Source organism: Macrotis lagotis, chromosome 1 (assembly GCF_037893015.1).
Source record: "Macrotis lagotis isolate mMagLag1 chromosome 1, bilby.v1.9.chrom.fasta, whole genome shotgun sequence".
In the NCBI taxonomy this organism is placed as follows: domain Eukaryota; kingdom Metazoa; phylum Chordata; class Mammalia; order Peramelemorphia; family Peramelidae; genus Macrotis; species Macrotis lagotis.
In genome coordinates, this window is record NC_133658.1 from 232,560,264 (window position 1) to 232,575,399 (window position 15,136).

At 35.5% G+C, this 15,136-nt stretch overlaps 1 pseudogene; it reads right to left on the bottom strand.

Moving 5' to 3' along the window:
• Positions 1-559: 559 nt before the first annotated feature.
• Positions 560-2,375, bottom strand: LOC141523429 (E3 ubiquitin-protein ligase RLIM pseudogene; annotated as a pseudogene).
• Between the last annotated feature and the right edge of the window lie 12,761 nt (positions 2,376-15,136).

Consider the following 15,136-nt stretch of genomic DNA (forward strand, 5'->3'; position numbering starts at 1 on the left):
GATTCTTCAGTTGTCTCTCTTGAACCTATTCTCTAGGTCAATAGTTTTGCCAATGAAGTATTTTATGTTTTCTTCTATTTTTTTTCTATTTTTTAGTTTTGTTTAACAGATTCTTGTTGTCTCATGAAGTCATTAGTTTCCACAGATTCCATTCTTTTTTTTTAAAGGAAAATTTTCCTCATTTACCTTTTGCAACTCCTTTTCCAACTGATCAATTCTATTTTTGAAGGAGTTCACCATTTACCCAATTCTGGTTTTGAGAGAAATATTTTCTTGTTGTGAGATGTTAATTTTCTCTTCTAAAGTGTTCATTTTCACTTGGATTTCTTTTCCCAACTTTTCCCATTTTGTTTGCTGTTTAAAGTTAACTGACTTTTATTTTAAATGAGAGTTGGGACAGGGATGAACATTTTATTGGAAGCAAAGATGTGCTACTCCAGGATAGCATCATACTTAACACCACTCAAAAAGTGCCCATTTGAAAGCAAGTGACATCTGTTTTTTTTCAATTGCTGCTGATCATGCTAAACAGCTGAATTGCTCAAAGTCCAGACCTTAGTCAGAAGATACATTCTCTGTTTCCAGAGATTAAGACTGCTCTTCAACAAATGGGACAATTTGAACTCTCCAACAACCAGAGGTCGATGCAGTGAACATGGTACTCGTGAGAACAAGGCAGTTTTTGAAGCTTGTTGCCTTTGGTGTATTCAGTAATACAAACACTACAGGTTTTAAATGCATCACTCTCACCAAAATTTCTCATTGCGAGGTTATCAATCTGTTCTTTGATGAGTCCTCTTGGTTGGTCATCATCTTCCTCTTTTAAGAGGAAAAAACTGAGCTAGACTAAGAAAAGGCAAGGACCCGCTTTCTTCAAAAGTGGCTATTCCTACCTTCCCGATGAATACCAGATGAACTTCCTTTGATGCTACCATCATATAGCTCAGGGCTAGCATCTAAACTTTCCATGCTGGAGTTGCTACTACTGTTGCTACTGGAACCTCTGTCAGCACTAGTACTCACATTAACGCTACCTGCACTACCACTACTACCCAAATCTGGGTTTTGAATTTCAGGATCTCCTAGGTTTGGACTTAAAGATGGGCCATTGGGCTCTGTATCACTATCACTGTACATGAAGTAGCTTAATTCACCAAAACCAATCATTAATCTGCCTCAACATTGTCTGAATTGCAACAGAAGTAGTCTCACTTAAACCCATATTCAAGATTCTACAAATGGGAATTCTGATGGTACTGACAAGTTCTTACTCCTGCCCTCTCTGAATGTGAAAATGTGTGTCTAAACCCTTCATGTTCACTTTCATAAGTGGCTGTGTTGTTAGTTGACTGAGACCTTGAAAGAGTTCTACTTACTATACTGTCCCTTTGTCTATATTCTCCTAAATGAACTCTTCTCTCTTAAAGAATGAGAACTATAGTTGGAGGTCTCTGCCCAGGAGCTAAAGATTTATAATTTCCACTGGTTTCTGAAGAGTCTGATGTCTGAGGGATGTTTCTTATTTCAGAGGTTAAAAATGAAATTGCATTATCATTTGATAGTTGGGTCCCAACACATATTGTCTTAATGTCACATGTTGCCTTGTTCTAGAACTCCCCTCAGCCTCACTTAAAGTATGATCAAAAGTCTGAGATGTGACACCGTTATGGCCTCTTCAGGGAAGCTCAGTTACTGATATCAAAGGTGACCTACTTCTATCAGTCCTTGTTCAGATCCTCCATTGTTCTGGACTTTGGCTTCTCGCCCTTCTCTGACCTCTGGGAAGAGTTATATTTCTTCAATCAGTTCTTCAGGGACAATCCTTTTGGATCTGTCAGGCCTTATAAATGGAGAATCAGCTCTTGGAATTTTGATGTCACTTGGGTTATTTTCTATATCATCACTGATGGAAAGTTCAACAGGATCTTTGTTCTCTGAATTTGGTGTTCAGTTGCCGTTCATGTTTATTTCCAAGCTGAATCTGAAATCACCACTATTCAGGTTAGACCTACTCACTGCCCTCTAAGACTGATTGCCCCCTGTCCACCTCTTGTATTTCCAGTTTGTTGGACTGAATTAAGCCAATCTATGATGGAATCGCTGTTAGACAAATCATCTGATGGTTCTCTATTTTCATCACTGTTTTGTTGTGGGGGACCTTTAATCTGATGAAGTCTTCTCAGTAATTCTTCTTTGGTTGTTTCACCTGGGGTACCAAGCAAATTGTTATCCCTCATAAGCCTATAATCTTCTTCACTCAGATTATTTACAAAATGGTAGAAAGTTTCCTTCCAATCCAACTGAACCAACTGACACCTACGTTGTGCTTCCAATGGATCAATGTTTCCTTTATCATTCGAATCAGAGTTTTCCATTGTGAAAGATGGATGGGAAATAATCTCTTGCAAGTATTAGTGGGATTTAGGGCTCTTCAACAATGACTGCCTTGGAGAGATCTGGTAGTAGTTTTATGCACACACATTAATCCTGCACGTGTTGGATCCCAGTTCAAAATTTCAGGAAATATTTCAAAGCTTTGAAATTAGGGAGGTCAAGATAATCTTAGCATCATTCAACTGCCACAACAGACTGTGCGCTTTGTTTCTCTTTCTCCAAGCTCTAAATCTGAGTCACTGCACATCTGAGTACAGTTGGAGAGACACAGTGGGAGAAGGTAGCCATTGCCCTGCACGTCACTCAGGCGGCCAATTCATTCTCCATCTCCATTTGGTTTTTAAACTCCTTCCTGATATCTTCTAAGAAGTCTTTCTGGACTGGAGACCAATTCATATTGTCCTCAGAAGTTCTAGCTCTCTCTGAGTTAGGGTTATCAAGCATTCAAGGAACAATTGGTTCCAATTCTATATAAACTCTTTGGAAAAATAGGTGAAAATGGAACTCTGCCTAACTCCTTCTATGACACCATTGTAGTGCTGATACCTAAACCAGGAAGAGTCAAAACAGAGAAAGAAAATTATAGATCAATTTCCCTAATGAATATGGATGCAAAAATCTTAAATCAAATATTAGCAAGGCAATTACAGCAAGTTATCACTAGGATAATACACTATGACCTAGCAAGATTTATCCGAGGAATGCAGGGTTGGTTCAAAATTAGGAAAACTTAATATAATTGACTATATCAATAACAAATCTAATAGATATCATATGGGAAGGGGGTAGCAATCCTTATCTAAGACAAAGCAGCTGCTAAAATAGATCTCATTAAAAGAGATAAGGAAGGAAACTATATCCTCCTGAAAGGTACCATAGACAATGAAGCAATTTCAATACTAAATATGTATGCAACAAGTGGTATAGCATCCAAATTCTTAGAGGAGAAATTGAATAAGTTTCAGGAAGACATAGAAAGCAAAACTCTACTAGTAGGAGACTTCAGCCTCCTGCTCTCAGATTTAGATAAATCTCAGCATAAAATAAACAAGGGGGAAGTTAAGGAGGTAAATAAAATATTAGAAAACCTAGACATGATAGACATTTAGAGGAAATTGAATGGGGATAGAAAAAAATATACTTTTTTTCTGCAGTATATGACCCTTACACAAAAACTGACCATGTACTAGGACATAAAAACCTTATAATTGGGCAGCTTGGTGGCACAGTGGATAGAGTACTGGCCCTGGAGTCAGGAGTACCTGAGTTCAAATCCAGTCTCAGACAGTTAATAATTACCTAATTGTGTGGCATTGGGCAAGCCACTTAACCCCATTGCCTTGCAAAAACCTAAAAACAAAACCAACCTTATAATCAAATGCAGAAAGGCAGAAATAGTGAATACATCCTTCTCAGATCATAATGCAATAAAAATCACAAGCAATAATGGGTCATTGGAGAGATAGACCTGAAACTAATTGGAAACTAAATAACCTCATTTTAAAGAATGAGTGGATCAAATAACAAATTATAGAAAGAATGAATTATTTCATCCTAGATAATGACAATAATGAGAAAACATATCAAAACTTATGGGATACAACCAAGGAAGTTGTCAGGGGATGTATTATATCTTTAAAGGCTTACATGAATAAATTAGATAAAGAGTAATCAATGAAATAAATATTCAATTAAAAATAGAGAAAGAACAAATTAAAAACCCTCAATTAAATATAAAATTAGAGACTCTAAAAATTAAAGGAGAAATTAATAAAATTGAAAGTGAGAAAACTATTGAACTTATAAAGAAAAGAGTTGGTTTTGTGAAAAAATCAATAAAATTGATAAACTTCTGGTTAATTTGATTATAAAAAAGGAAGAAGAAAACCAAATTGCTAGTATCATTAATGAAAAAGGGGAACTCACCACCAATGAGGAGAAAATTAAAGTAATAATTCACAATTATTTTGCCCAACTTTATGCCAATACAGTTGATAATCTAAGTGAAATGGATGAATATTTACAAAAATATAAGTTGCCCAGGTTAAATGAAGAGGAAATTAAATACTTAAATAACCTGATCTCAGAAAAAGAAATACAACAAACCATCTTTGAACTCCCAAAGAAAAAAATCTCCAGGACCAGGTGGATTCACAAGTGAATTCTATCAAACTTTTAAGAAATAATTAGTTAAAATTTTAAGTAAACTCTTTGGAAAAATATGTGAAAATTGAACTCTAACTCTTTCTATGACACAAATTTTATGCTGATATCTAAACCAGGAAGAGTCAAAATAGAGAAAGAAAATTATAGCCCTATCTCCCTAATGAACATAGATGCAAAAATCTTAAATAAAATCTTAGCAAAGTTATTACAGTAAGTTATCACTAGGATAATACATTATGATCAATCAGGATTTATCCCAGGAATGCAGGGCTGGTTTAATATGAGAAAAACTATTAGTATAATTATATCAATAACAAATACCTCAGAAATCTTATGATTTTCTCAATAGATTCTGAAGAAGCCTTTGACAAAATGCAGTACCCATTCCTACTAAAAAACACTAGAGAGAGTAGGAATAAATGGTTTGTTTCTTGGAATGATTAGCAATATTTATCTGAAACTTCAACAAACATTATATTCAATGGAAATAAGCTAGAGGCATTCCCAATAAAATCAGAGGTGAAACAAGGATGCCCATAATCACCACTAATATTTGATATTGTGTTAGAAATGTTAGCTTCAGCAAAAAAAAAGAGAAGAAAAAGAAATTGAAGGAATTAAAATTGGGAAGGAAGAAACAAAACTCACTTTTTGTGGATGACATGATGATATACCTAGAGGATCCTTAAAAAGCTACTAGGAACAATTAGCAATTTTAGCTAAATCTCAGGATAAAAAATAAACCCTCGTAAATCCTCAGCATTATTATATATTAATAGCAAGATACTGCAGCAAGAGTTAGAAAGAAAAATTCCATTTAAAGTAACTTCAGACAATATATAATACTTGGGAGTCTACCTGCCAAGGCAGGCTCAGAAACTCTATGAAAACAACTATAAAACACTCCACACAAATAAAGTCAGATTTAAATAACTGGACAAATATCAACTGCTCACGGACAGGCCAAGCTAATATAATAAAAATGACAATTCTACCTAAATTAAGCTACTTATTTAGTGCCTTACTAATCAAACATCCAAAAAATTACTTTAATGGGGTAGGAGAAATTGTAACTAAATTTATATGGAGAAACAAAAAGTCAAGAATATCCAGGGATTTGATGAAAAAAAGTGCTGAAGAAAGTGGTTTAGCCTTACCAGATCCAAAATTATGCTATAAACCATCAGTCATCAAAACTGTCTGGTATTGGCTAAGAAATAGACTGGTGGATCAATGGAATAGACTAGGTATAAAAAAGACATTTGATAAAAACTTAGGAAAATTGGAAGTTAGTATGACAGAAACTAGAATTAGACCAACATTCACACCCTATACCAAGATAAGATCAATAGACATAAAAGACAATATTATAAGCAAACTAGGGGACCAAGGAAGAATTTACTTGTCAGATGTATAGAAAGGGAAACATTTTATGACCAAGGAAGAGATGGAGAACATCATTAAAAACAAACTAGAGGGGCGGCTAGGTGGCGCAGTGGATAAAGCACTGGCCCTGAAGTCAGGAGTACCTGGGTTCAAATCCGGTCTCCGACACTTAATAATTACCTAGCTGTGTGGCCTTGGGCAAGCCACTTAACCCCATTTGCCTTGCAAAAACCAAAAAAAAAAACCTAGAGAATTTTGATTACATTAAATTAAAAAGCTTTTGTACCAAAAAAAATTCATTGTTAGTAAGATCAAAAGAAATATAATAAATTGGGAAACAATATTTACCACTAGTATTTCTGACAAAGAATTCATTTCTAAAATATATAGAGAACTGAGTCAAATTCATAAAAAAATAAGCCATTCCCCAATTGGCAAATGGTCAATGGATATGCAAAGGCAATTTACAGATGAGGAAATCAAAGCAATCTATAGTCATATGAAAAATTCCTCTAGATCATTACTGATTAGAGAAAAACAAATTAAAGAATCTCACACCTATCAGATTAGTCAATATGACCAGAATGGACAATGATCATTGTTGAAAGGGATGTGTGAAATCTGGGACACTAATATATTGTTGGTCTAATCTTTCTGGAGAGCAATCTGGAATTATGCCCAAAAGACAATAAAAATGTGCATACCCTTTGATCCAGCGATACTGCTACTGGGTCTATACCCTGAAGAGATCAGGCAAAAGCATGAAAACATCACTTGTACAAAAATATTCATAGCAGCTCTGTTTGTGGTGGCAAAGAATTAGTAATAGAGTGAATGTCCATCAACTGGAGAATGGCTGAACAAATTGTGGTATATGTTTGTTATGGAACAGTATTGTTCTATTAGAAACCAAGAGGGATGGGAATTCAGAGAAACCTGGAAAGACTTGCTTGAACTGATGATGAGCGAGGTGAGTAGAATCAGAAGAACATTGTACACCCCAATAGCAATATGGTGGGGTGATGATCAATCTTATTGGATTTGCTCATTCCATCAGTGCAATAATCAGGGACAATTTTAGAGCACCTGAAATGGAAAATACCATCTGTACCCAGAGAAAGAACTGTGGAGTTTAAACACATTTATAACATATGTGTCTTATGTACTAAATAATTTTGCTATCTCTAATATTTTATTTTCTCCTCAAGGATAAGATTTCTCTCCCAACATGTAATTTTCGATCAATGTGTAGCATGGAAACAATATAAAGATTACCAGACTGTCTTCTGTGGGGGAATGAGAAAGGGAAGGGAGGGTGGAGGAAAGATTGTAAAATTTAAAACCTTACAGAAAATGATGGTTAGGAACTACCATTGTAGATAATTGAAAAACAAAGAAAACTAATTAAAAAATAAAAACCTGAAATCTTAAAAAAAAAAGAAAAGGTAAAACAGATATGTAAATAGTATTTAATGATGTAAACATTCTGATAAAATTATACTAAATTTTAATGTATTGTTCAATTGATAAATAAAATCAAATTTGATTATATTAAATTACCAGATTGCTACTTTCATTAAAAATCTTATAAAGAACCAGGCAAATGTTAAGTTTGTAAAGTTATTTTTTTGTTCCAAGAGTAGGATATTCACACAGCTATTTTAAAAAAAAGAGAGAAAGAAAAAGAAATGACTGTCTAGGCTATAGATTTTTCCCTTGATTTCTTCTGACTTGGCTTTAGGATATTTGGACTTGGCAGCTTATTCTGGAAAGCACCACATCCCCTGTGTTAGGGAATTCCTCAATTTATAGATTCTAAGATTCTCCTAAATTCCTAAACAGGAATTTTTCCCAATTAGACCCAATTGACAAGAGATTAATAAATCAAGAAGCAAAGCCAGAAGAAAAGTTTAATTTTTATCAGCTGATGGGCAGTTGTCAGGAAACTAACAATTCTGCTGAACAGATAGAGATGTACACATATGAAGAATTTTTCACAACTTTAGGGTAGGCAGCAAAAGAAGCCTATCAGGTAAGACTGTTAAGCCACTTTTCTTATTTTAGAAGTAGAGTAAGAGGAAAAGGCAGTTAGGTGGTGCTGCCCCTGGAGTCTGGAGGACCTGAGTTCAAATTACTAGCTGTATGAACCTGGAAAAGTCATCAAAAAGTTGTCTGCCTCAGTTTCCTCATCTATAAAATGAGTAGGAGAAAGAAAATCTGGATCACCCCTATTAACTTTGCCAAGAAAACCTCACCAAAAATGGGGTCATGAAGAGTTGGATGTAACTAATCAACTAATCAAAAAATTTTCAGGGGATTTGGGAGTTGAGAGGGATAAAATCTTGACTTTGAAGTAATTGTGGAGTTACCCAAAACCAACCCTATTCAGATAGGGAAGTTTCCTTACAGTTAATGTTCAAGTACAGGTCTGTTCATGTAAGGAGTAGGATTTCAATAATCTTATTAGAATAACTTGATGGTACTGAAATGGAGGTCTTTCTCTTTAGATAACATTGATACAGCCCTGTTGGAGTCTTTTCTTCATTATCAGAGGTTACTATTTCTCAGGAGATGCTGAAAGAGGAAAAGAAGATGGTTCCCCAAAACTCACAGCATACAGATTTTCTCCATTTCCTCCACATTTGCACGACAGTGCTTTGTTCTATTTTTCATTACTTTTGTCTCTATGGTTTTAAGTAAAGGTTGCTACAAATAAAGCATTCTTGTGTGGTTATCATCTTATTACATGTTCATAATACTGAAATCCTCAGAAACTGATCAATAAAAGGAGGACAAATAAAGTCATATGGAATAGGGACCTAAGTGTATAGATCTGCTCACTGCTCATTCTGATCCAGTCTAACTCTTCATTAACTCATTTGGGGTTTTCTTGGCTAAGTTACTGAAATTGTTTGCCATTTCCATCTCCAGTACATTTTACATATGAGAAAACTGAGGCACATAAGGTTAAGTAACTTGACCAGGGTTACACAGCTAGTAAGTGTTTGAAGTTAGATTTAAACTCAATTCCTGGGGCTGGCTAGGTGGCATAGTGGATAAAGCACCGGCCCTGGAGTCAGGACTACCTGGGTTCAAATCCGTTCTCAGACACTTAATAATTACCTAGCCGAGTGGCCTCAGGCAAGCCACTTAACCCCATTGCCTTGCAAAAATAAAAAAAATAAAAATAAACTCAATTCCTCCTGATTCCAAACTGGTGTCCTAACTACTTTACTACCTAGGTGTCCAGAGAGCTTCATTAAATACTTAAAATAATGAAGAGTATGTTGCCACCATTCATAAAAAATAGGTAGAGCCTGAGAAATAGGACAATGTGGTACCATAGAGAAAATTCTCTCTGGTATTGAGTGGAGTATACAACCATGGAGATGAGGTTAGGACCATCAGTTCCCAGTCTTTTATTAACAAATAGGGTCAGGTAACCAGAGAATTCAGTGACCCCTGGTGGTTAAATATATAAATATTCTTGGAATTCTCTGGCTAGTTTAGTCTTCATGCTAAGCTGAGTTCTGATTTTCCCCTCCTCATCTTTTTTGCTCATGAGTAAGTACTGTTTATAATCTTCTGCCATTCTTTGTAATTTTCTTCACATTAACATGTACTCTAAACTGATGTTACTCTTGGATGTCATTTCCACTTTGCAAGAAGATCAAGTATTGACAATCTCAGGTTTTTCTTGAATCATTAAGAAATGGTGACAGTCAAAGTTTTTACTTTGACCTACTTCCCTTTTATTCATTTTTTAAAGAGGGTGATGAAAAGTTTGCAACTTAAGTCAAGCAGCTTGGAAATTCTTTATCTTGAAAATTAATTTTCATTTTTCTTCTTTGATTTGTTTTTTTTCCCCTCTTCATCAACTGGTTAGATGACTCAGAAATAACTTTCATATTGATAATCATTTCCCATCTGTTTCCCAAAATATAATCAAAGGCAATGTGGTATAATGGTCAAATTCTACATGCTGTCAAGAAGACATTTCTAGGTTCATGTTCTGGCTCTTATACATATTGACCACTTGATATAAAGCAAGTCAATTAACCCCAAAGTGTCTGGCAAATCCTTAAGACCTATTTAGTAAATCAGAAATGAGTTTCATTCATAAAATAGAACCAATTTAGTTTTTAGTGAAGTTGTTTTGTATTCATTACCAGGACCTTCTAATTATTTTTGTAAGATAGTTCAGGGTACTAGCAGACCAGTATAGTAGAGAGTTTTTAGCCAGATTTGGAGTCATGAAGAAAAGGGTGTAGGTGCTGCCACTGGTCACACAGGGGCCTCCAATATTTAGGAAATGTTAGGTATCTGGAGAGGCAGCTTAGTGTAGTGAAAAGAGAGCTGACAAGAGCCAGATAGACCTCAGATCAAGGCTCATTCCTACCCTATGATGCTGAGCAAGTCTTTTAAACTTCAGTGACCTAGGCACCTTTCTGAGATCCTAAGTGTGATCAGGTAATTTTACACACTAATCAAAGAAGGAGTTCCATGTATCGATGAAATCACATTGTTTTTAAAAATTCAATGAATGAAGTGCCAGACCTGGAATCAGGAAGACTCATCTTGTTGAGTTCAAATCCAACCTCACACACTACCTCTATGATACTGGGCAAGTTACTTAAATAGGTTTGCTTCAGTTGTCACATTTGTAAAATGACTTGGAGGAGGAACTGGCAAACCACTGCAGCATCTTTGCCAAGAAAACCCTAAATGAGGTCATCAAGAGTCAGATACAGACTTCCCGCCAAGATGGCAGAGAGAAGACAGGCACTGTATTAAGTGCTCCTCTTTCCCCTCAAAAACAACATGAAAGAAACCTCTTAACAGACATGTGATCGACAAAACCCAGAAAGAGAAGACAGGATAAGAACATCTACAAGAAGGTCTGTCTCATAGACTGTGGGTGAACCTGGAGACAAGAGCAGAGGATCAGCATGGGGACAGCAGCTGAGGGAAGCTGGAGGGCCAGCCTCAGCTGTGTAGACTTTGGTGTGTTTGACTGGGGTCGGGGGGGAGAAGAGCTACGGGAGGGTGAGGTCAGCACAGAGTCTCAGAGAACCCCTGGAGAACACCCAACTGGGCTGGGGACCTGAACTCCATACTTTCAGCAAAGTCCTTGGCCCAGAACAAACAATAAACAACCCCTACCTCACCACTACCCCTCAGGGCAACTGAGTTCTCTCAACAGAAAGAGATTAACTCCCTTCCCCAGGGCCCAGCCCAGTGTTTAAGGTTAACTCAAACCCTGCTTCAGAGGACCTCAAATACTCCAGAGAAAGCAACAATGCCCACTACTGGCCAGCCCTTGTAATTACTAAGCTAAGTAAACAAAGCCTCTAGGATCTTCAAAAGTAAACCACTGAGAGCCAGACTCCCCCCAATACAAAGTCCTAGAAAGATGAAAAAAGCCCACAGAAAAGGGGGGCCCATGGAGAAATACCTAGGAAAGACAGATTCTAACCCAGAGAGATCTAACATTGCGAAGGAGAATATAAATTGGCCTCCAGCTCAGAAAGCCTTCCTTGAAGAAATCAAGGAGTTTAAAAATCAATTGGAAAAACTGAGAAAAGAAACTCAAGAGAAAATTAATACATTGCAAGAGAAAATTAACATCATGCAAAAAGAAAGCAAATCCTTGGAAAATACAATTGGACAAATACAAAATGAGACTAAATCTCTCAGATCTTCAATTGGGCAAATGCAAAAAGAAAATGATTCTCTCAAAACTACACTTGGGCAAATGGAAAACTCCTTCAAAAATAGAATTGACCAACTGGAAAAGGAGTTGCAAAACATAAATGAAGAAAAATCTCCTTCTCTTAAGAAAAAGAATGGAATCAGTGGAAATTAATGACTTCGTGAGACAACAAGATTGTATTAAACATGGGGCGGCTAGGTGGCGCAGTGGATAGAGTACCAGCTCTGGAGTTAGGAGGACCTGGGTTCAAATCCAACCTCAGACACTTAATAATTACCTAGCTGTGTGGCCTTAGGCAAATCATTTAACCCCATTTGCCTTGCAAAAACCTAAAAAAATAAAAATAAATTTGTATTAAACAAAACCAAAAGATTGAAAAAAATAGAAGAAAATGTAAAATACCTAATCAGCAAAACCACTGACCTCGAGAACAGATCAAGATGGGAGAACCTGAGACTTATAGTCTTTCTGAAAACATTGAAAAGGAAAAAAGCCTGGACTTAATATTACAGGATTTAGTGATGGAAAATTGACCTGATATCATGGAACTAGAGAGCAAATAGCTATTGAATGAATATATTGATCTGCTCTGGAGAGAGATCCTAAAATGAAAACACCAAGGAATTTTGTGGCCAAATTCCAGAACTATCAGAGAAAAGAAAAAAGTCCTACAAGCAGCCAGAGAGAAAAAATTTAAATACCAAGGAACCACAGTAAGAATTATGCAGGACCTGGCTGCAGCAACATTAAGGGATCAAGGGGCCTGGAATGAGATATTCTGAAGAGCAAGGGAGCTTGGAATGCAGCCAAGAATCCACTAACTGGCAAAGCTGAGACTTTTCTTCCAGGGGATAAGATGGACATTTAATGAAATGGGAGACTTCCAAGATTTCATGATGAAAAGACCAGAACTAAATAGAAAATTTGGACATCAAACAGAAAGCTCAAGAGACTCTTGAAAACATTAAAAAAACAAGCAAGTGCTATCCAGTAATATGAAACTGGCTATATATCCACTTGGAAGAAAGAGTCGCATAACTAGAATTGTAACTCTTTTAAAGAGAACATACACAGCCACAAGTGATGGATGCTCATAACTTTTCTGTGACTCAGAACGATTTAAAAACAATACCTGCTTAAAAGGGGGGACAGTAAAGAGAAGGGAGGATTGGAGGGAAACTGAATAGGGCAAATCTCATTACATCAAGAGGTAAAAAAAGATGTATTGTAATTGAAGGGAAGAAGGAAGGAGGTGAAAACCTCCAGAATCTTCATCTCATCAGACTTGGCTTAAGTTAACTTAGACACACTTAGTTAAGTTAAGAAACTAATCTTACCTTTCAAGCATTAAAAGGGGAAAAGGGGAGTGGGGATGGGGAGAGGGAGAAAAGGGGGAACTAACAGAAGAAAGGGGAAAAAGGGGAAAAGGGAAAGGGGAAAGAAAAGGGAGGAGGTTGATATAAGAAGACAAACACACTGAAGGTGGCAGTATTCAGAAACAAAACACTGGGGAATATGGATAAAGGGAAAAAAGGGGTAAAATACGAACAGAAAGAAGATATCGTGGAGAGCAATAAAGAGTTAGTAATTATAACTTTGAATGTGAATGGGATGAAGTCTCCCTTAAAATGTAATCAAATAGCAGAGTGGATTAAAAGCCAGAATCCTACAATATGCTGCTTACAAGAAACTCATTTGATGCAGAGAGATACTTTTAGAGTAAAGGTAAAAGGTTGTAGTAAAATATATTTTGCTTCAGCTGAAGTGAAAAAAACAGGGGTAGCAACCCTTATCTCAGACAAAGCAGCTTCATAAATAGATATTATTAAAAGGAATAAGGAAGGGAACTATATCCTCCTAAAAGGTGCCATAGACAATAAAGCAATTTCAATACTAAATACATATGAACCCAGTGGGACAGCATCCAAATTCTTAGAGAAGTTGAAAGAGCTACAGGAAGACACAGACAGTAAAACTCTACTAGTGGGACACCACAGCCTTCTACTGTCAGATTTAGATAAAATATAATCATAAAATAAACAAGAAGGAAGTTAAGTAACTAAATAGATTTTTAGAAAACGTAGATATGATAGGCCTATGGAAGAAACTGAATTGGAATAGAAAGAAATATACTTTATTTTTTGAAGTTAATGGCACTTACACAAAAATTGACCAAGTACTAGTACATAAAAACCTAATAATCAATTTCAGAAAGTCAGAAATAGTGAATACATCTTTCTCAGCTCATAATGCAATAAAAATCATATGCAATACTGGGCCAGGGAGACATAGACTCAGAACTAACTGGAAACTAAATAACCTCTTTTTAAACAATGAGTGGATCAAGCAACAAATTATAGAAAAAGTTAATTATTTCATTCTAAATAATAACAATAATGAAACAACATACAAAAACCTATGGGATACATGCAAGGTGACTGTCAGGGGATATATTATATCTTTAAATGCTTACATGCATAAATTAGAGAAAGAAGAAATCAATGAACTAAATATGCAACTATAAAAGTAGAGAAAGAACAAATTAAAACCCCCCAATTAAATACCAAATTATAAACTCCAAAAATTAAAGGAGAAATTAATAAAACTGAAAGCAAGCAAACTATTGAACTAATAAATAAAATCAAGAGCTGGTTTTATGAAAAAAAAGCCAATGAAATTAATAGACCTCTGGTCAATTTGATTAAAAAAAAAGAAAGAAGAAAACCAAATTGCTAGTATCATAAATGAAAAAGATGAACTCAGCACTAATGAGGAGGAAATTGAAGTAATAATTTGAAATTATTTTGCCCAACTATATACCAATAAATTTGACAATCTATGTGAAATCAATGAATATTTTTAAAAATATAAATTGTCCAGATTAAATGAAGAGGAAATTAAAAACCTAAAAACCCTATCTCAGAAAAATAAATTCAACAAGCCATTATTGAACTCCTTAAGAAAAAATCTCCAGGGCCAGCTGGATTCACAAGTGAATTCTACCAAACATTTAAAGAACAATTAGTTCCAATTCTACATAAACTCTTTGGAAAAATAGGTGAAGATGGAACTTTGCCTAACTCTTTTTATGACACCAATATGGTGCTGATACCTAAAGCAAAAAGATTTAAAACAGAGAAAGAAAATTATAGACCTATCTCCCTGATGAATATAGATGCAAAAATACTAAATAAAATCTTAGCAAAATGATTACAAGTTATCACTAGGATAATACAATATGATCAAGTAGGATTTATCCCAGGAATGCAGGGTTGGCTCAATATTAGGAAAACTGTTAGCATAATTAATTATATTAATAACATACCTATTAGAAATCATGTGATCATATCAATAGATGCTGAAAAAGCTTTTGACAAAATACAACACCCATTCCTAATAAAAACACTAGACAATGTAAGAATAAATGGTTTGATCCTCAGAATAATAAGCAGTATCTATCTGAAACCATCAATAAGC